Source organism: Poecilia latipinna, unplaced genomic scaffold, assembly GCF_001443285.1.
Source record: "Poecilia latipinna isolate Pla-1442-1.1 unplaced genomic scaffold, P_latipinna-1.0 Scaffold503, whole genome shotgun sequence".
NCBI classification, from domain to species: domain Eukaryota; kingdom Metazoa; phylum Chordata; class Actinopteri; order Cyprinodontiformes; family Poeciliidae; genus Poecilia; species Poecilia latipinna.
The window spans coordinates 96950-119952 of record NW_015113119.1 but is presented as its reverse complement, the minus strand read 5'-3'; the positions used below and the strand labels follow the sequence as shown (position 1 = coordinate 119952).

The following is a 23003-nucleotide window of genomic DNA, read 5'->3' as shown; positions in this document are numbered from 1 at the left end:
AATATGAATTTTACACTGGCAGAGGAAGTAAAAAGTGTATCTGTTTGACATTAGTAAATCAAAGTAGCAAAATAAGCAAGAAGTTTGGTGTTTCTCTGCTAGCTTTGAGTTCTGAAGTTTAAACAGCTGCCCCCTGCTGGCTAAAAGAAGTCTGAAGGTTACATCCAGTGCCTTGTAAACAATTCATACACCTTAAATTTTTCACGTTTTCATTCTGCATTGACCGTTGCAACCACAATGGTCAATGCATTTCAGTGGGATTTTGTGTGATAGACCAACATAAAGCAGCATATGGTTGTGAAGTGAAATAAAAATTTCTTTCTGGGATCCTTAAAGCACTTTGAACTGCCTTGATGCTGAAAAAGTGCTATATAAATAAAACTTCTTCTGAATTTGAATGATGCATAGCTTCGTTTTCTACAAATACAACTCAGGTAAGTGTTTGATTGCATAAGTATTCAGGCCTCTTAACTTTAATACCTCTAGATAAATTAAAGAGCAAACAACCTAATAAAGAAGAAAGCGATTTAGTTTAGATTTATGTCCTGATCTGAACCCGAACAGAAATTCGGGCCGGGTTCAGGTCGGGCTGCACATCCAGCACAAAGAAAGCCAAACGAGAATGCACAATATGAAGTTGTGTTAATATACTAATAACAGTCCAAGTGGAGGAGTAGATAGTTTAACTTCTTGATCAAATAAACCTTGATGGGAGGTAGTTGGGTGCAGAAGTTCATCAGACTGAAACGAGCGCATCGCACTGCAGTAACACGTGTCTCCGTTCATATCGATCAAACATAACAGATGATTTGCACTTGACTGACCTTGCAGCGACAACAAGCAACAAAATGGAGCTGGAAGATGCTAAGCTAAAGCTAGAAGCAGGGAAGTTACGCTGCTTATTTAAATGGTGGTCTATAAACAAAAGCAGTCACATTTTTATTTAATTATTTTTACTACGGGGTTGGACCTGTAGCTAAAGTTAGTCGGGTCGGATCGGGCTCGAACACAATGCCTGCTGACTCGGGCCGGGTCTGCAAAAGACTTCCAACTGAGGTCGAAGGTCGCCTTCCAGCAGAACAATGACTCTAAACACACAGCCAGAGCTATTTTGCAATGCTTCAGGTCAATGTATTTTTGTGTATCATTGCGGCCCAGTCAAAGTGAAGACCTAAACCCAACAGAAAATCTGCGACAACTTCAACTATTTTAATGGAGTTTGAGCTATTCTGCAAAGAAGAATGGGATTCCAGTCTTTAGGAGAAACTCCAACAGACTTACCAAGAGTGAAGAAATTCAAACGAATGGCACTCTTTTCCCACTTTTACATGATGAAAATGATTGGGTTTTTTTAAAGGTTTTATTGGCTCTAATGGCCTTTATTTGATAGTTAATTGACAGGAAAGTGGGTAATGAGAGAAAGGGAAGACATGCAGCAAAGGTCACCAGGTTGGGAATTGAACCTGCGACAGCCATGTCGAGAACTAAAGCCTCCATGTGTGGGTTGTGCTTAACCCCTGCACCACCATAGCACATCCATGAAAATGATTGTTATGGTTATTGTTACTGTAAATTCAGGGTTTTTTAATATACCCAATACCAAATTTATGCTCAAGACAGAAAGAAAAACTACTTTAGAAAGAGCAAAAATTGAAACCAGCATAACCAAAAGCTTTGTTTTGGCCCGTGTCTAAACAATATTTCCGGACATTCCTCAGATATCTCAATGAGGTTTTTATTGCCACGTGTTTTCAATCGGCCTGCCCGCCCGTGTTGCATCGCTCCTCGGCCCAGCCGCCCCGAGGACACCAAGAGACGGAGCGGCAAGAAGGATTTATGGAACCATATGGATCGATTCAGTCATGAACTCCTCCGAGAGCTTACGGAGTTTCCATTTTCTTTTGAGAAGGGAAATCGGATGACAATTGCTTTACAAATTCCCAAAACAGCACAGCAGTTGAGACAAAGGGAGCGTCTGCCGTCCTGCCGGGACTTAATTTAAAGTGAATGTCCTCGCTGCGTCTCCTTCCAGCTCCGTTTGGCGTTTCCTCAGAAAACCTCCAGCAACAGATACGCAGCGACAAATCTGCTCCTCGGTGCTACACGTCTGCGGTGTCATTGAGGTCTGAGTTGAGTTTGAATCGCGCAGAGGGAAGCTGCTGCAGCACATCTGGCCCCGTCAAGAACCCATCAGCCGCCACATGGAGACAGATGTTTGACATACACACACAGGAAGAGAAGAAGAAGAAGAAAAATCTAACCGAACCTACAGATCAAGTCAAGCTGGATGTTCCTTTTAATCATTGTTGTTACAATAAAAGAAGTGATTCAGAATGCACATGTTTTTCTTATAGTAATTTAAAGCCGTATTTATGTAAGGGTGGCACACAGACAGAGCAAAGCTTCACAGATGTAAATAGAATTTAAAGCTACTCGCCAGGATTTTCTGTCAAATCAATTAAACTCACTTTATGTGTAGTTTTCCACCTAGAGAGCCATATAAAAAGGTCACACATTTTTTTTATTCATGTATTTATAATTATTCTATGTAAAGAAAATGTACCCTGCCACAACCATGCTTCCATGTGCCACTGGCGTCATCACAAAAGGCAACTGATAAGTCCTTTCGAACGTCAATTTGTATTTCTCGTGTTTTCCGTCTACGTCTCTCTGAACATAATCAAACTTCCCCAACACTTATTCACACGTGATTTTAGTTGCGTTTCTTGTTCAAGCCACTCAGTTTTGGTATTTGCAGTCGACTAGGTTGACCAAGAACGGTGCCTCTGAATTTGGACACATCCGATGTAGAACTAGCATTAGCATCTTTTTGCCCCTCTGTCAGCTTTTGATTTCAAAAAGTTTTTTTTTTTTGGTTGAAATTCTGAGGAGGGAATCTGTACTTCATTACTCAGCTGTGTTTTTGTTGTAGTTTTCACATCAGATGACGACAACCTGAGCAACGACGATTTACGTTTTTTACAACAGAAAATTCTCCAACCCAACCTGGGCAAATGTGAAAAAAACGTAGTACAACACAGAATAATAATAATAATAATAATAATAATAATAATAATAATACTTTTTTTCAAAGCACTTACTGCATATTTATTTCAAACTCCGTCACCTTTGTGCTACGCTCTCCTGCCGGTAGAAGTTACAGTCCGACATATCTTAGCGTAGGAGTGTTATCTGTGTACCGTGTTTAATTTATGAACCAACAAGGGTTCATAAACGTGCAGATGTGTCGAAGGTGAGAAAATCCCTGCAGGACAGGAGCGTGGGAAAGAAACAGAGCACACGAGTGTTGGACAGACCCACAGTGTAGCTTTTCGGGCCTTTAGGGAGTACACCTGCCAGAGGGGTGGGGCGTACCCGTCCAACACGGAGGAGCAAGTAAGGAAAAACACCTCAGACTGTGAGGAATAGTTGGAGGACTTGTAGAGAAAACAATCTCACGTATCCCACAAGTCTTGTTTTACAGTACAGTTACACGGTACATAATAAAAACTGCACACATGAATCTAAGTGGGGGGGAACATGAATATTTCTCTTTTATCTTTTAGTATATGGTTACTGTCTCCCCTGAAAACATCTGTTTATGCAGTCCGACCAACTGTATGTCAGAGCGGTTGAGAGCTGACAGGGAGCAGGAGTCGTTCTCCTCAGGGATGCGGAGGAGGAGGTGGAGAAGGAGGAGGGGGGTGAAACCTTCAAATAAGCCTCTGAAGGAGGAAGGTCAACAATGCCTCATCTCCTCACACTGACCGAAAACACCCACAGTCCAATGAGCCCGCGCAGGAAGGAGGCACAAAACAAAAGACCATCTGACATATTTTTTTCCCCCTCCGGCCTCAAAGTGGGTGGTCAGCCAATTCCGCCACAGACGGAGAAAGGTCCCGGCGACTTCTTGCCCAGAGATCATTTTGCTGTTTGCCTCTCCCCACTCTGACACCATCTGTACGGCATCAGTGAGCAGCTACATATCAACTTGTGATGTCTGAGCCGAGGGTTAAGGAGGTGGAGCCACAGCAGCAGCAGCAGCAGCACAGACATCCATCACAGAGATAGAAGGAGAGAGAGGGAGATAACGATGGGACACGGAGCAAGATGGCAAGAAAGCAAAACATAACTCCTTAAAATACCTACCAACACATCTTGATGCTGTCTTAATTAGGTTAAAACAATACTTTAGGTAATACCTCATCAGCAAAACACATCTACAGTAGAGCCAAGCTATACGCAGGGGGTTGGGACCAAAATACACAAACTTTAATAGCTTAAAAACCAGATATACCTTCATAGGTTGTACATTGACACATACAGTGAAAACCGTCTTAGCATTACCACAGAAGCTAACATCTACAGCCTTTCTTGACTCCAATCTTGTGGTAACAGCCAATTGGCGCCAAAGGTAAAAATGCGCTCCTGGATTGGCTGGTTTGCACTTGTTAAGGGATAGCATGTCAAGTAGCATCGCAGCTTGCCATTTCACCTTCTCAAGCAAGGATCTGGTGTATTAAACCTGTGAGCGTGTTTATGTTAGCATCTAGCTTGCTTCACTGTGGTGATGAACTACAGGAGATGTTCACGCAAGTCTTGCTAGGCAACTGAAAACCCGGCTGGGCTATCAACAACAGGTTAACACTGCAGGTTAACATTTTACGCTGTGTCAGCATACTTCATGCCAATGATGTGATATTTTCCGCTCGCGTGTCAGCTTTTGCTGCTGAATAATTGTAAAGCAGATGTTAAACTTTGAAAACATGGAGCAAAAATCAAGAGTGTAGCTGGCATTTCAAAATGGCAGCCACAAAAAGGCGGGAAAACTGGGTTTAATTGGCCCGTTTCATTGTTGCAGAATGTCAGAGCTCGCTTGAAGGGTGTCAGTTTATTATGGCTCTTGTCATTCACTAGTTTTTCACCTGATGTAATTTATTTTGATAAAAATAACCACATAGGAAAATGACTGATCAACATTTACAGTCAGGAGGGGAAGCTACATGTTTGCTGCTGAACAATTCACATTTTATTTTACCCTCAAATAAAGAGACATACAAAATATATGACAATGCACTGTTTATTGCAAATCATATCACTATGGCAAAATTCACTAATATTATTGCGCATTGCACCTTTTCCTAATAGTCGACAACACAAATTCTTCAGTTTTTTTTTTTTAAGGTTAACTGTCTTAGAGCCCATCTATGCTATAAAATTAGCATTTTGTTTCATCAAAGTAAATGTATATACTACCAGTACGAGTATTTCAAAGTATCTTTGAAATGGATGCAACATGGATGGTGAGATTTCAGTTTTGGCAGAAGATTGAATAATTTTCAAACAAAGATATTGAGGTTATTGACAGCTTGATTGTACATTGTGTTAAATTGATAATATGTTACTATGTGAAAAGTCCATTTAAAGGGGAACTATTATGTGAAATTGACTTTTTTGAGCTTTATAATATTAATAATATATGCAAAAGGTAATAATATTATTGCCTCTTGCATGTGTTCTTTCATACATGTTTGAGAAACTCTTTAAACTCCTGTGGCAACCATTCAGCTGTGCGAGACACCTGGGTGGACCTAGCTCCGCCTTTGAGACGCAGCTCCTTGTGGAACCTGCAGCTTCTGAGCTTCTGCCTCACAGAGCAGCCCTCCGTCACGACTCCACCTCTCAGCTCCTTCAGACTAGCCAGCAGCAATTAGCAAAAACCTGGTGGAACTGTACATCTGCTGAACTCAATATACAAACTACTGCTCAGAGCAACCCTGGTAAAAATGTTGAAGGGTTAATAGAGGAGCCATGTTTTAATAACTTCCTGAAGGCAGAGTTTCAGAAAGAGCAGGAGTTTCTTAAAGAGACAGAGGCCCAATTTCAATGTGCTAAATTAGGAAGTCTAATTTCTTTTAAGTCATATTTTATATGCACAGCATTTTAATAACAACTGAAGTTAACATAGTTACTTAATTGTAAAATGGCACTATGCGTCTGGAAAACACATAATATTGCCCCTTTAAGAAATTCTTGACACATCTTTGCTCTGACAGCTGATTAACTGAAGAGCCCTGAGGACCCCAAACACTCCCTTATGTCAAGGAGTCAAAGTATTCGAGGCCCTCAGGTCTAACACTGTTTCCATTATGCTTAGCTGTGACCAACCCCGCCTGTGCCTTGCTTACTGCCCTCAGGGGGCCACAAACAACAAAAAGAGTCCTTCCACTTTAAATCCTATTTTTCTGGCCCAAATTTGAAGGGAAAAAAAAAAGTCACTCCACTAAGCTGGACGGACTCAGCGTTTGGCCCTATGTGTGTTGTTTTCCCTTTGTTTTCTGCTCGGGGGAGAGCGAAGTTTAATCCTAACTTCCCCGTAGTTCTGACCTTCCTGCTCCCAACGGAGTTTCCCACAATAGCACAAAACAAGCTAAACTCCCCCGCAAACGCAGCTCTCTGAGCCTGCTTCATCCGAACGCTCCCGGGGAGGTAGAGGGGGTCACTCTGGGCTCAACCTGGTCCTCTGCTTCAAATCAAAAAGTAAGCACTGCTGAAAAGCATTGGCAACACCGTCTCTCTCTCTTTCTGATGTTATCCCTGCTCTCAGCAAAGAAACTCTAGAATAAGAAGACATTGGGAGACAAGGTATGAGGACAAATAAGGAGATGGGATGGGGATGTGAGCAAAGGAGAAGTGTGTTGCTATTGTTAGGCTGGTTTCGGGGGAGTAAAGTGAGTCGTGGAGGCACAATGGCTTGCGGACAAAGACGCGAGTGTTGAAGTGTCGAATCGGTCAAGCTCCTTTTCACGAAAACCTGACAGAAACTTGTCCGTGTCAGATTATACCACGGCGGTTTCCCACAGCCACAAAATGAGTCCGAAGAGAGGCGATAATATCGGAAGGTGAGGTGAGGGGGGTTATGTTTGATGAATAAATGAACTAAGATATCACCTGGACGACAAACAGTGACAGAAATAAGACGAAGATGGAAACCAGAACATTGCAACAAGGACGAGATAACAGGAAGGGAGCTGCTGACACGACGTTTCCCAACAAACTAGCAGTTTGTTATGTTAGCCGGGGGCTTTCCAATTCAATGGCCTTCACAGGTGGCCCTGCTCATTATTTCCAGCTCCATTGTTTTCACTCTATATGTCAAAAACACCCCCCACTACTTCTTTATTCGCCAGATAAATACACACAATTGATTTGAAGCCTTAGTGAGGAGTACAGGAGCCCCAGTTGAGTCATGTTATATGGGTCATTAGATTAGCTTTGCAAGGCGGTGTAAAATATGAGGTTTTATGAGAGACGAGGAATAAACAAAAAACAGGCTGTCTGAAAACAAACTTCAGAGGACAAATACCCAAAGTCAGAGTTTTGATGTTTGGACTTGAAGAATAATTTTCCTCCCTATGGCAGAGCATTAGAATCAGCTAAAAAAAACACCCCCAACATGATGCTGCCATCACCATGCTCAGCAATAGTAGGGTGTTGTTGATTTTCTAAGCTAATGCGTTACTTTTCTTATCATAATTCTTGCCACTGTGACCAAATGCAGCAGCTCTCCAGCCTGTTCGTGGTTCAGTATTTGCAGATTTTCCTGTGGAACACAAACCCTGGTCATTCGCAAACCTTTTCACAGAGGATATTAAAAGTATTCCACTGAAAACGTACCTTTGGAAACAGAAATGGCTAGGTGCAAGGCCACTTGCTAAGACGCTATGATAAAATGGCTACAATACAAAGATAATGTCTTCACTGACAGTCTGAGCTTGGACTGACTGTAAGTGAGAGACTTTGTAGGCAGACGGATGTTGGCCAACATGTGCTAGAACCATTGAGGCCACGGGAACAGATGGTATTTCCACTTGGAGGAAGAGTCAGGAACCCCAATATTATCATCACAAGAATAGCAGGAAGCTGTGTTTGCCTTTGTATCGTCTTTCTCCAAAGGAAAAGCTTTACTCTGGACTCACAGGCCAGTCGGAAACCTACTTACCAGCAGAAATATGGACACCTTAAACGTTTCTCTTTGTTGCACTAGTATAATCTTACATTGAATGGTTTAGAGAAAATGTACTTTAATTTGAGTAAAGTCATTCAAGTCATTCAAATCTCAGGTGCAACTTTAAGTGGAACAAAGGACATTTATGCCCACTGTCCTTTGTTCCACTGCAGGCCAGCATCACAGGCCTGCAGCATCTATGATGCTGCAGGCCTGTTTCTCTTCCAAGAGATCATCATGAACTATAAAATACAAAGACATTTCCAACAGAAATAAAATCTTAGCTATGTTTCCATTACGAGTGTGCACAAAACTTTGTCGATATTCCGCCAATGTTGAACACAATTTCACAGTTGTGATGTCTCCATGAAATGAGAAATGCAATAAAAACATTACATGTGAAGAAGTTTGTTCAGGTAACAAGTCATTAAAAAAACATGCCACGATAACATCATCCTACCACTTCCTGTTGTCTTCTTCATCTCTTCCAGCAGTAGTAACATCCGGTTGATGATGTGAAAAAAAGTGTCTCCGTTGCAGTTTTCCAAAAACTTTTCATTGAAAAACGTTTTTGGGGGGGACGGTTTTCCCAAAATTGGCGTGTTTCTGTTAAGCAAATTTAATTTTAGTAATTCCAATTTGCGCAACTATACGGTCAGTGGAAACGCAGCTTGTGAGTTTTTCAAAAAGTTGACTCCTTCCCTAAAACTTAAGGTTTCTAAAACCTTCAGTCTGAAATTGTGCTTTGGCGACAAAAGATGAATTTTTTCTTTCAGATATTTTACAAATTCTTACCAAAGACATATATAGTGCAAAATGACATTAGAGGGTGAAACACCAACCTCTTGTGTGGAATCTGATAGTGAAAGCAGGCAAGCCTCTTCGGTTAAAGCCAGATGATGTAAGTCTCGTCTCTTGATGCTGCCCAACCTGAAGAGAGAAAAGAGCTCTGGGTCCAAACGACAAAACCATACCATCTCCAGAGGCCAAGAGTTTAGTCATCGCTGGCTCTCCAGCAGTAACAAGCATCCTTTTCTCATTGCTCATTGGTATTTTCCATCTAAACATGTCACAGGGAAGAAGCTGCACCTGGAGAAACTTAAACTGTTTCACATGTCCATAAAAACACGAGCAGACGCTGACGTCTGCGACGCTCGTTAGGACAAAGTTGCATAATGTAGAGCGCGACGTAAAAGTTTGCGTTGGATCTGCGAGGAACCGAGGTGTGAAGTCACTGGCTGATGGCCAACTTTAGATCCATGGAGCAAAAACGTTAAATCTGCTAGATTAACTCATGTAGTTTTAGCTTGATTGTGAACGCTTGCATTGTTTGTGTCCTAAAACCAGCCTAGTTGAAACTATACTGAGACTATGGACGACGTCCAGCAGAAGTAGGCTTGTGGTCACATTGAATTTACAAAATACGGAGACGGCCCCTTCGGAACAGTTTAAATCAGTTTCCATCAATATCGTTAAACCATTAAAACAAAGTGATTGAATGTAGTTTGAAAGGTCTGACCTCCAGGGATAATGAACCAATAGAAGGTTGTAGTTTCATTATGTCTTTCCCTTATGAGTAAGTTTCAGCTTTCTGCTTCACAAAATTGCTGTTTGGATTCAGTTATCGCAGGTTATATTGTTTCCAGCTGCAGCAGGGATCTGTTTAGTCGGTACTACTTCGCAATACATGTGATATCAAAAGTTAGCAGCTTATTGATCATTCAGCACCTTACGACGTGAGCTGGATGAGGTCAGAATAAAACATGATGTTGAAGTTATATGGATTTGGTGTCCAAAGACATAATTCCAGATAAATCTAAAGCTGCTGTGAATCAAAGGCATTTTACCAAATTGATCCCAAGGAGCCTGCAGTGCTGCTCTGACCCAGTTAGCCTAGCATCTTAATATTAGCTCACCATGCTTTAAGTCAGCGCTGTGAATTTGAGGTTTTTTTCTTTTCTGAATACTTTTCATTCTATTGATATGTTGAAGCAGATTCTAATAGTTGCAAAAAAAATAAATAAATAAAGCAAAATCCTGAAAGTTGTGTTAGCCTCTCACACAAAAGGCTAGGCTAGCAAACTGTTGTGGAAAATTCAACAGCTTACAACTATAAGCTGGGTAGCAAAAGCAAACAAAAAACAAAAGTAAACAGCATATTGCAGTTTCTGTATGTGTTGTTTATCAGGACCCAGCAGGTCTACTCATACTGCCAGTAAATATTAACTAGGCTAACATCTTTGTATTGTGTCTCCATACTTTAAGCTAGCTAATTCAAATGTGCTTTTTATTTTTTATATTTTGCTATAAAGAATTTTGTTTGACTGGAATATTCAAAAAGATGTAAAAGTCGGAAAATTAGAGCAAAAATCAGAACATTATCACAAAACAGTGCATGTTGGATGGAGGGAAATTGGTTTGTGCTAGCTTAAATATACAGTGTATTTTTACACAAGTTCTGCAGAAAGGAATGCTATTTGTGTTATCATGACTTTGAAACAAGTGAAATTTATGAAAAATCAGTACAGCTTACAAATCCACTGTAACATATCCAATGTTCTGCAACATGTTGGATGCCAAGTTAGCAGCTTGTTGTGGAAGATTTAGCAGCCTTAGACATGAACTGACAGAGAAACTAAACCAAAACCAAGAGCAAGCATTAGGGTATTAGGATTCTCATAAATGGTAAGCCTGTTGTGTGTCAGCTGGATGTTTATAGCTTATCATAGTCTCGCCAAACAAAATATAATTTCTAAGATTTTAAAAAAGCCAAACAAAGTTCAAGGAACCCAAAGAGCACCAAGTAGTAACAAAGTGTATGTCTTAATCATCCTGACAGCTAGTGAATGTTACAAAAAACAAAAGTGGATCAGAAGTTTGGGGTTTACAAAAAGCCACAAACATGTTTCTGTTGTCACCAGAAGATTCCAGTTCCTCTCCCTGCTACACAAATATCAAGCTGCGGTCAATTGACTAATGGCTGATTGCTTTCCTCCCATTCTGCAAGACTTTCTGAAGTCTTCTGAAGCATATTGTCCATCAAGAACAAGCACTTAGCCTAGTTAACCCTCAGGTGAAAGAAATCAACAAATGACATTACTGAAAAATGCGTCAAGGGTAATATCTCAGTATCAACACTTGGTTGAAAAGAAAGTTCAATCAGTCATTGACTCCTTTAGCAAAAAACCCCCAAAAACACAACTACATTGTTTAAGCTCAACATTGTGAAATGTATTTGTCTATCCAGCCATTTAGGATATCTCATTAATCTCTCCTTGGCTTCTGGTTACATCATCTGCAAAAAGCTATGCATGTGAACGCACCATAACTCAGCTGCAGCGAGACACGGGGAAACAACTTATTCCCAAGAGGCATGCACACATTTCAGCAGAGCCAAAGCAACAGCTGCTAAATGGTCAGGACAACACGGCGGAGAGGAAGTGTTTTTTTCAATTATTCATGAACCCGTTAACACGCTGAAGAGGTTAAAGAACAGACTTTGACTGCTACTATGTAAATCAAATTATTTTCAACTGAATATACACAAAAAAAAGTGGTACCTAATAACTTAGCTAACTCAAAAACGTAGTTTAATTTCTTTCTGAAATTTAGACCCAATGTTACATTTACTAGATATTCCACAAATGTCACAAAACAACCAATTTTAAGTTTAACAGATTGGAGAAAACTGGAAAAATGTCTAACTACAAGTCCATTAACAAGTAATTTATTTGTGATGTCATCGCAGAGGTGATAACAATAAGTAAAAACAATATTTTTTATCCAGTTCAAGCCTCGTGTCATTTGTTCCAAACCTAGTTTAAACTCTAATAATGGAAATAAAGACACTTTTACCCTTTGCATGCCACTTGGTTTGCTGATATACTGCACTACCTTGTTTGTTTTTAGTATTATTAATCCACAGGCATGGCATATCTGCACTGTGTGTTCAGATATGTGTTGAATTATAAAGTATATCCCTTAAGACTTAGTCAAATGCTTTTAAACAGAAGAAATAATAAGAAAAGGATATTTTTCCAGTCGCCAACTGCGTGCCTCGTTTTTAATCGAGCCTGTCGCTGCGATTAACAAACATAATACAACCAAAATCTATCCAACCAGCAATACGAAAAAAGGCCCAAACAGTGGAAAAACAAACACCATTTTACCACAAAACCTTGAATAATACATTATTTGCACAACAGCTTCCGTCAGAGAACTGCGACATTAATTAGGCCAATAAACCGATGCCAGCAGGGGCTCTTAATCGCCAGTCACGCAACCATAAAACCAACACTGATAGCACGTTGGCTGTGATTTGGTTCATTAGTTGGCCATTTTCTGTAATTAAGAAAGCAGGCAGAAAGAAAAGCACGTTGTACCGATTGGATCCAACAAAAGGACACGACTGCAAAGTCTGAATGAAAAATAAGATAATTGCAGACTATTTTCTCCCTCTCGCCATGTGCTGTGAGCATACTTTTGACCTCAAGGGAACCTCGGCCGCGTAAATCTTTGTTGGTTATATTCCAAATTGCCACAGCTGAGAGGATTTTCTCCCCGAGTGTTACAATCCGACTACTATTTTTGCTCTCTCAAGTGATGCCAGAAAATGCCCCATCGTGCATAAAACCCAGCAATGCCTCTCAGTAGGAGCTGTTGGATACCAGGCGGCGGAGTTCAGCTGCCGAGCCGCTTCCACAGCTGGAGATCGACTCTTATGTGGGGACTGGAGGTATGTTCTCCACAGCCAGGCTCACCACAAAAGGGTCTTTCTTATAGTGGTTAAGGACTTTGGGAAACAGGGAATTGACTGGAAGGGGTTGCCTTCTTTCAGTGAAGTAGTTTTAGGGAGCCCATTTAATAACATAGTTATTCCGTTTGCACAATTTGAAAGATTAGCAATCGCCATTGGGTTCGCCATATGCTAAAAGTTGTAGGATGATGATATGCTGCTTTATTGCTCTACCAAAATAGCTCATTTGGTATTTTAGGTACCACTTTGAATAAATGTTCAAGGCAAAGTAAATGATTCGGACTACTTAATAGTTGGAGTCTGTGCAATTTCATTGTACGTTTCTTCAACATCTCCAATCGTCCGTGGTTTGATTTATACTTGGAAGTAGACTTTTTTGAGTTCTAGGTTATGGTGCAGTACGAGTAAACTATTAACACTGCATCTATGTTTGAGCCTCTTATTTTGAAATGGGAAAGGAAGTAAATACTAAGTTGCTTTGTTGTGTTGACAGGCTCAGTTGATGAAGACTCTCGGAGTCTTCAAAAGATGGCGTGTTTCAATCTTTACCTCTGGAAGTATTTTTGGTCCTTGGTAGAAAAACTAGACATGTACAATGATTTCTTAGAACTCTATCAATAACACAACCAGCTAAAGGATAAAGTTTGCATATTTTTCAGTTCTGTCACTGCTTACCCAAAGCTCACAGGTTTTTAAAGAGTCTGAAATCCACTCGATGAACTCTTAATAATGATCAAAAATACCAAAACTGATCAAATCTGGACTGACAATTAATGTATATTTCCATAGTATCTCTCATCACCTTTAGGCTAAAAGTGTTGGAACTAAAAATCAAAGGTAACCACTGCTAAAGTTGGAGTTTCTTCAAGTTTAATAATCAATATGTCTCCTGCGTGTGCGAAGCAACATCAAGGCTACAGGAATAAGCCATTATTCTGATTTCCACTGGTGCGTGGCAGCCTCGTTTCTGTCATGCTGCAAAAAGGGCAGCTGTGGCTACAATGTAGCAAGTTACAACCATCGGCATCTGAATGTGAGCAGGAACGGTTGAATGATATGCAAAGATCTTTGGGGTCCTCTGGACTGGATGAAGCCCTGTACGACTGTCTTTGAAGAATTGCCTTCGACGTTTAGCATTCAGCTACCAGGCTGAGTGTTGAATCTCTGTTTCACTAGCAGCATTTCCATTGACCATATAATTCTGCAAACTGGAATTACGAAAATAAATTTGCTTAAAGGAAACGAGGCAATTTCGATAAAAAGCTTCTTTACGCCAGAAAAAGTGTAATGGAAACACTTTTTTCGCATCAACTACCGGATGTTACTACTAGCGGAAAAGACGAAGAAGACAACAGGAAGTGGTAGGAAGATGATGCAGATGAACTTTAACTGCACTAAAAGTAAATTTTATTTATTTAATGGAAATATGGCAATTGCGAAATTATGTTTTTTCTTTTTCCGACAACAGCAGGATATCGAAAAAGGTTTTGCGCACATTTGCAATGGAAACGCAGCCAGCGAAAAATAAACCAAATCCCAAACATTAAACTATTCAAATGTTTCCGTAAACAAACAAGAAGCAGCCAAATGTGGACACTGTCTAATTGAAGTCATGGGTTACCGCTGCGTCTGGCAAGGTTGAAAAGAAAACACGACAAGCTGTTCTTTATTTGTTGATCCCATCCTCTGTTGGCTCGTTTGGTCTGTGGGTTTGTAATAAGAGGCATGTGAGCCTGAGCACGGAGCATTCTCATTAAAAAACCCGGCTCAGATGCTTCATCCCTCAGGTCAGAGTGCACCGCACACGCAGGTGTCAGGAAGCGGCCACATCGCTTCTCCCAGCACCGACGACTTTAAGGGTGAGCAATTAAGACAAATTACCAAATGCACGTGATTGGTTAATGAGTGCCGACAATCAGGTGCTCACTGAGGTTTGTGTGTGAACCAGGTTTCTGATAGTTTGGGGTTTTTTATTACAGTTTAGTTTTATTTTGTCTAATTCAGTTAGTTTTCAGAGTTTGTTTGCTAATCTTCTTTAGTCATTATTAGGTAAATATTGTTCAGTTTTTATTTAGTTTTTATTAGATATAGTCGTAGTTTTAGTTTTTTTCATACTTTAAGTTAGTCTTTAGGTGCAGAATTCAAAAAGGTCAAAGTATTATTGGGTAATGAATACTCAACAGAAGATACCATTTTCAAAAAATGTATTAAATTATTTAATGTCAAAAAGGCTAATAAATAAATTCACAAAAACAAAAACAAAGGATATTACATCTATAATTTCACTATGTTTTGGTTTTATAAGCACATAAAGTGCTTCCATTTATTAGTTTTCCCCATTAATTGCCATTTTTATTTCTGTTAGTTAATGAAAATGTTTCCTCAATTTCAGTTTTTATTGTTTCATTGGTTTCAGTTCAATATTTTAACACTGAACAGTTAAATCTGGGCTTTAATTATTCTCCAAAGGAAGACATCTGCACAGTAGATGTTTGTTTGATCTGTGTTACATAAGAGCTCCTATCATAAGACTGGGACTGATTAGGAACCACAGCGTTCTGCGCAGAGCTCCTCCAACCTGACCGGCTCTGGCCTGAATATTCTCAGCCTCTTCACATTTTCATAAAGTTGATGCTGTATCAGCACCAGAAAATGGGTTTGAACTGACAAAGACACAACCAATAGGTTTGAACACCATTCATTTCAAAACAGCAGACCTCGTCTGGTTGTTGTGTTAAAAAAAGAAGAAAAAAAGGCCTGGAATGTCCAAGCAGTAAAGGTAAAACATAAAAAGGATATATAAAAATCAGTTGCTGTCGAGGGTAATAAGTATTGCCTGGTTCTGCTCAGCTGAGCAGCTGGGTTGCATTATTTTAGGAGCCAACTCTAAGAAAGAGGGGCTTTGAAATCTCTGCCAGTAGCGCTTCAAAGAGAAAAAGGAAAAACTGTTGAGTTTCTGCTGCCACAGGCGGCTTCCGCTTCGGAGTCCGGGGGGCAAAGCTCTGCCCGGTGACGGCGACAGCGAGGCAGAAACAATGCTGGTTTGTGTTCACACCAGGTCTTCACCTGTTTGCAGAGCCCTGACACCCAACTGTGAAGGCTGAACACAGACGGCTGAGTGGAAGGACGGTATCAGGTCTACCAGCTAAGACCTTCATCAGTCTGAGAATAGCGACAAATTGATTTCAGTTTGCAAACTTTATAGCTAAATTAAACACGTACTCCTGAGCTAAAGATGTCCGACTTCTTTCGTAGAATTATCCAGTTTGCTCAGCCAAGTATTTTAGATTCTCGGCTAGAGGTGGTCAAACACAGCCCAGACTCTTGAAATGTTTAAAAACCATATGAAGCAGCCATTTAGTTTAACACTAACAGGAAGTAATGAAGCAGATGCTAATGTTAGCATCATTAGCATATACCGGTGTCTCTTTTCAACTGAGCAGATGAAGGTTCCTCCTACATTTACCATCAGACATTGTTGAAATTTCGACCTGCAGTCTTTATGCATTGCTTCTGTCAGCACAAGTTTCAACTCAACAGCTATTTCCTTCTTTCCTTCAAAACAAACTTCTCACATAGAGATGCAGCAAATAATCAGTATTGAAGCACACGCCTTTATGACCAAGATCTTCAAGTTTACTTCAGACAAAGGTGCAGGCCAGCAGAAGCCAAATTATGAGTCGAACTTCTCTTTGATGAGAAAAAAATCCTTTGAATATTGAGATGATACTGAAATATTCCAAACAGATTTGTAAAAAGAGAAAACAAATACAGCGTTAAAGGAACTGAGATTTTTCCAAGATTCAGATAAAACAAACAAAATCTGTGTCTACATTTAAAATAAATATTAAAATCATTATTAAGAAAGTGAAGCTGATGTTTTAATCCACTTGTGTATGTTTGTGTATTTGAAATTTGTAATAGTCTTCTAAGCTGAGTAGCTAATTTTCTTTTATGTGAATAGTGGGCAGATACAAGTTTCTTTTTCTTTCTGCTCCTTTTAATTCATGGTACATTTTAGTAATTACATAAACTATTCATATTTATTATCGAGTGGATTGAATAAAAAGTAAAATGAAATGAGATGAAAATGAAAATATGACCATAGACGCTAAGTAGCTTCTTAAAATCAATCGCCAAGAGATGAAAACCTCGAATTTTTCTCCAAAAACACAATTACCGTTGTACTGTGTTCTCTCAACTAGCCTCTAATTCCAACCTTCAACAAAGCACATCTAAAACCATCACACCAGCTAAAGTGTTAAAACATCTCTGGGCCTGTAAACTAAAAATACGGGGTGTTTTACTCCCCGAGGCGCACAATGATTACACACTTTGCGCTAAATCAACAATTAACCAGACTATCCAATTTCTGTACACGTTTGCGAGTGTGCATGTGTGTGTGTGTGTGTGTGTGTGCACGTCAATGACAAGCCTACAAGCATGCAAGTGTGTCGTGCCTGTAAACCACAGGCAGCGATGACATCACCTCACGGTCTGCAGATTAGCCTGTTAGCTCAACGGGAGACACAGCAGACAGCTCAGCCAGGCTGATCTGTGTTTATCACTCGGAGCAGAAGTGATTATCTCCAACATGCTGTACGTGTGTTTAGATGTGGGGAAGTCACCACTGGGGTCAGTCTCTCTCTCTTTCTCTCTCTCTCTCTCTCTTTCTCTCTACAGCACAAGACAGGTGTAATGAGCGCCCTCTTAATGTGAACCGGAGGGGAAATTCTCCAGATTGGACGCCAGCCAGAGCTATCCCAGACATGATGACGGACATAGGACATAGCAGGCACCAGGGTTCATAAGCGCATGAAATTATCCCTCACCCACGCATGGTTGTGTATGTGTGTGTGTGAGGTCAGGCTCGTGTTCACCAGATTGTGTTATGTCTGAAAGACAAAGCCCTCTTCATCTTTTCCTCCTCCTCCTCCTCTCCTTCCGTCAATCCGACTGCCCAGCTAGCTTAAAACCCGTTTTAATGTGGCCAACCACATTAGGTTTAACCACACACAGGTTACGTGTTTACACGACGGGGTTGAGCGCTTCCCAACCCTGGCGTGGCAAGAATGAATGCAATGTTGAGCACAGTTAAGGTGATGAAAAGAACTGTGCCAATAAACGGTACCAAGTACCAATAGCAGGTCGATGTTAACGTGTGAAAATTTAAGAATCGTCTTTTTCAGAAAATTTCATTTAACCTTCACTTATTGCTATAATTCATATAATGTTCGTAGAGTCTCATTACTTCATTATAGAAATATCCTTTTGTGTTGAGATGCTTTTTATAGATGACTCAGGAAGTGCTTTCATTTTGAAGAACAAGAAACATTTTGCATTCAAGTAGGTCACACCAGTTAATAACATAAACTGTATTGTGCAGTAGATGATGTTCAGTCATTTCTCTTTTTTCTCTCTGTGATTCAGATGATTTACAAGGAGAGAAGAAAAAATCTACTACACAAATCCATCCATCCATCCATCCATCCATCCATCCATCCATCCATCCATCCATCCATCCATCCATCCATCATTTTACACCCTTGTCCCTTAGTGGGGTCAGGAGGGGTGCTGGTGCCTCTCCAGCTAACGTTCCGGGCAAGAGGCAGGGTCACTCTGGACAGGTTGCCAGTCTGTCGCATGCTACACAAATATTAATTTGAAACATTTAAGTCGAAATGTGAAACATGTTCTCACCTATGTTATAAATCACAACCTGAAAGAAAAAGGGTGAAGTTGTTAAATGAGGGTGAATGTTGAATTTCTGAATGAGTATGAGGAAGTGCTTTTACTTTGAAGAGCCAAAAGTGCATTTGTAATGATGATATCCTAACAGGGATAAGCAAAGTTAACTTTATTTTACTTTGAAATGATCAAAAGTCCATTAACATACAGTTCACTTAAGATTGAGTGCAGGACCAAAGGAAATCCTGAGTTGTCAACTTAATTCACACTTTGAATAAAACCTTCAGTTTAGCCTAGAAACGACAACGGCAAAATAAAACGCTAAAGTTTTTTGCTAAACCCATTTAGTGAGAATTATATTTCCAATGTGTAATGAAAGAGAAATCAACAAATGAACAGATTAATGTGTGAATGAATGGAGGTCAAAGGCAGCCATTAAAAAGAAGCTACCAATCAGAGTGAGCGCCCTGTGGGGCAGGCGGCCATGTTGGCAGGGGAAGTCAGGACCTCATTGAGGGGCGCGCTCCCCTGGGACAAGACCGCATTTCTCTCATTGTGTTGTGTTTTCACATCGTCTGACTAACTGGATTTTAAACGTACGTACTCCAGTTTTTTTTTTGTTTTTTTTTAATTCAGCAAACAATCTTTTCAGGCTTCAAATGACAAATTCCCCTGAGCTGAGGAAGACCGCCCAAAATGACAAAAGTAAACAAAGAAACGACTCGTTCTCTGAATCCTTCCCGTAACAAACACATGGTCCTCAGCACCTGGGCTAGACTGGATGGTAGCCCAGGGCCCGGAGTTTGGGGGCGGCAACGCTTTTTTTATTATTTTTTTTATTTTTAAGAGTTCATTTTCAAATTTTACATCTTTTGGGAAATGGCCTTGATGTCTTAATCCAACTTTGCATCAATTCTGACTTGCTGGTGTTTCATCTAACCTTTCACTTCAACAAGGTTCAATGACTGGAACCGGTTGGTGAGGTCGACTCTGTCCTCGGAAACGTTACCAAAACCGTCACCTTCACCTGCCGTTAGCAACCATTAGCAAGACTGAAGCTCTCAGTCTGACAGGGAGGATAAAGGAAAACATTAGCAAGGAAGTTATAAAGGATTTAATAAAAGTTTTACTAAGGCGTTTTATGTATTTTTGGTTCAGTTAGATATATAACATCTTTATAATCTTTCCAAATGGTATTACTGAGGGTAATTGACAATTGGTATGTTCCTTTGGTGATCCTCAGTGTGTGTGCAATATTCTACCCGTTCTCCAAAACATCCCTGATATTCCTGGCAACAAATTTCCAAAATAAATGTTTTTCAAAATGTTATTTTTAACAGTATTATGATTAAAAACAATCTAAAAGAAGCAAACAAAAATCACTAATGGAGATTAGCTTAGTGAGATAGCTTATTAAATGGGTCAATTTAGGCAATTATAGTTACCATCAAAGAAATGAAAATCCTGTTGTTTCAACCTTTTGTTGAATGCATAAAAGATGAGTTTTCTTTTTTTTTAAAATAGTAGGTGATTTGTCATTTTTTCAGAGTGTACTCAGCATATTAAGCAGGATTAGGCTGAACCAGTGCCCTGTTTTATAGCCTGACTCACCTCTATTAAACCCAGAACTGCTGAGCCAATAAATTGCTAGAGAGCATGTTAATAACCTTCGGCTACCAGATGTAAAAATGAATAATGAAAGGTCTGCCTCTCCAAATTATAGGTATTGTTTTCGCCATGCAACCAAGTCAGACAACGTATCGGCACCGACTGCGCGGACAGCGCTGCGCCAGGACTGAACTGTAAATACGAGCGAAAGTTAAAGGAATGTCGACCGCGCCGTGTTGGAGCCAAGAGAGGGATTCATTTGAGAAATCCTCACGATAAAGTAGGCAGCTGGACTGCAATGTTGTGATCCAAAAATTCCAACATATTTCGACTTGATTTGAAGAAAACAAAATACCCAGCTGTTGCTCTTTTTTTTGCTCTTTTTTTATATATTTTATACTTTAGAATTCGGACAAAAAACTATTAGGTTCTGACTTCTTTGTATGACTTTGAACTTAGATCACTTTTTGTGAAATAGGCCAAAATTTCCCAGTCAAAAAGATTCAAAAGGGGCCAAAGATTATATATATATATATATATATATATATATATATATGGCCCACTCAGCAATAAACTAAACATCCAATCCTTCAGTTGAACAAATGAACTCAGATTTGTTGCTGGAAAAGAATGTGTGGATTATTCTGGATGCGAAACTTTAAAAAGTATTCTGCAGGTTTGGTATATCAAAAAGAATTTTGATAATTTTCTAGGTATCAATTGGAAAATAAAATCCAACACCATTTAATCAATTCAGGTGAATAAATCAGGATTCAGGTCACTCTTTGAAAATACTTGCTGTGTTTAGCCAAATTTATTAAGTGAATCCAAAGCAGGTTTGGGTATAAAAAGCGAATTCTTCGTCTCATAGTCAATATTTCACTTGCTTGTGATAATTAAAGATAGAGAAAGTCTCCGTGTGTTTTCATTAAGCGAGTGCAGTTTCGAAATGTGAAATTGCAAAATTATACGGTCAATGGAGAATAGTGCCAAAACATATTTTTCCAAAAAATATATATTTTTTTAAATCAGCGTCTTTCCATTAAGCAAATTTATTCTCGAAATGTCAACTATATGGTCATTTCGGCGGAGGGAAAAATCTCCCTGCTGGTCGAGAAAATGCCGAGTTGTTTGTTTAAATCTAAGCAGCTCAGCGTTGAGAATGTTCTCAATGGCCAAAAATCCCCTCGAAACCAGAATTTGTTGTTACTGAATCTTCTTAAAGCAAAACACAACTTATCCCTTCCACCAAAAGGCAGCTCGCCATTGTAGTATTTGTTTGGACGAGCTAGACGTTCATCATCTCCTTGTAGTCGAACCGGGAGCCGGCCGCGAAGCGAGTCATGACTGCGTCTCATCCGTCACACGAACACAAAGCCCGGCTCAGCGCTATCTCGTTCCCACAGCTTGCAGCCTTTTCCATGACCCGAGCCAAAGCGAACATATGATACGGGCCTTATCGCACATCGCAAACACAGGCTGCCTATTGTGGGCCGGTGGAACCCTTCCATCATTAGCATACAGCTGTGACTCCAGTGACTCCAGGTCCGGCTTGATCAATATTCAAACGTGTCTGACGCAGCAAAGACGAAAAAAAAAACAAAAAAAAAACGGTGAAGAGAACCGGAGACGTGAGCTCAAACGAACATGCAAACATGTTCAGCTTAACGAGTCTGCAGTCGCTCAGGGACCAGACATAGAGCCGAGGGGGAGAGGGGGAGGTGCAGCTGCAAAACCAACCGTCTGTCTGCCGTTCATTCCCCAGAGACTGACCCCCGGCCCGCTACAAATGAACAAAAAACAAAAAAAAGAAATCCCGCTGAAGATTCTCAGATTTTCTCCTCATTTCACCCCACAGGAGGGTCCAAACGCCCCTCCCTTCCTTTCTTCCCTTCTCTCCCCTTCACGAGTCATTCTTTTTTTTTTTTTTGCACCGCTTTCTCTTCAGGCAAGTTTCGGGAGAGGCTTTGTTATCGCAAAAGACCCCACCGTGCTGGTTTCCCTGTAAACAGAGCTCTGCTTTGCCGCTGGAGGCAGATGTGTACCCTCTCTCCCACCGCCACCTCCCAACTCCCCCCCGAGGGGAGACTCATCTCCACGAACCGCAGGGAGTACAGAGGACATGGAAAGTCCAAGGAGAGGGGAAAAAAAAGAAAAGAAATGGCTGGGGGTAGTAAAGAATAGCAGAGGGGAGGGTGATTAGCTCCAGGGCTGCCTAATCTAATCAGCGCGCATGACTGGCTCGGAGTGCTGCATTTGAGCGCTGGGACGCATAGAGAGCAATAAAGTTCTGTCAGGTTTCGGAGGGTTGGTGGGGCGGGATTGGCTGCTTCGGTGCGAGGAAAGAAACACGAGGGCATGAGGAGAGGTCACTGCGTGAAAGGATAAGTCAGGTTGATTTCATCGTGCCAAATCCCCCCGATAATATACCCATTGTGTCGTGTTAATTTTGCACTCAACTCCAATTTAATTGTCAGCGGGTGGCTCAAAGTAACATATATGAGGCCGAGGTCTTGACCTCCATGGAGTTCCCCGCAGCGACATTGTTCCTACGCTGGCTAATTTATATGGAGCCATCGCACATAAATGCAGGGATCTGTTTGTGTGAAGAAGTTGTGATTTGGGAGTTGGAATTGCAACTTGGGACGTCGGAAGTTGCTAACCTCAAAATCCAATATGGCCGCCACCAGGGCTGGATGACAAAGTTTGCTGGACAATAAATTGCCCCAGAAGTTGTTGCGTTAATATTCTTCTTTCGAGACCATTTTCAACTAATATAATGGTATATCAGTGGAAGAACACAGTCTCAAAGATCAATAAACTTCAAATTCTAATGAGCATTTAACCCTGAAGCGGGAAGACATTTTAAAAAATAAATAAAACAATAGAAATTGCAAATAAAATTAATTATAAAGTCAAAATTGTCCTTAAAGGTTGAGACCA

At 40.4% G+C, this 23003-nt stretch overlaps 1 protein-coding gene across 1 annotated transcript in view; it reads right to left on the bottom strand.

Moving 5' to 3' along the window:
• Nucleotides 1-23003, bottom strand: part of lhfpl2a (LHFPL tetraspan subfamily member 2a) — a 46331-nt gene that overhangs the window by 18618 nt on the left and 4710 nt on the right. Inside the window, exon 2 of the mRNA XM_015040261.1 lies at nucleotides 8851-8938. The gene's annotated coding sequence lies outside the window, so the exon portion shown is untranslated. The remainder of the gene's footprint in view (nucleotides 1-8850; nucleotides 8939-23003) is intronic.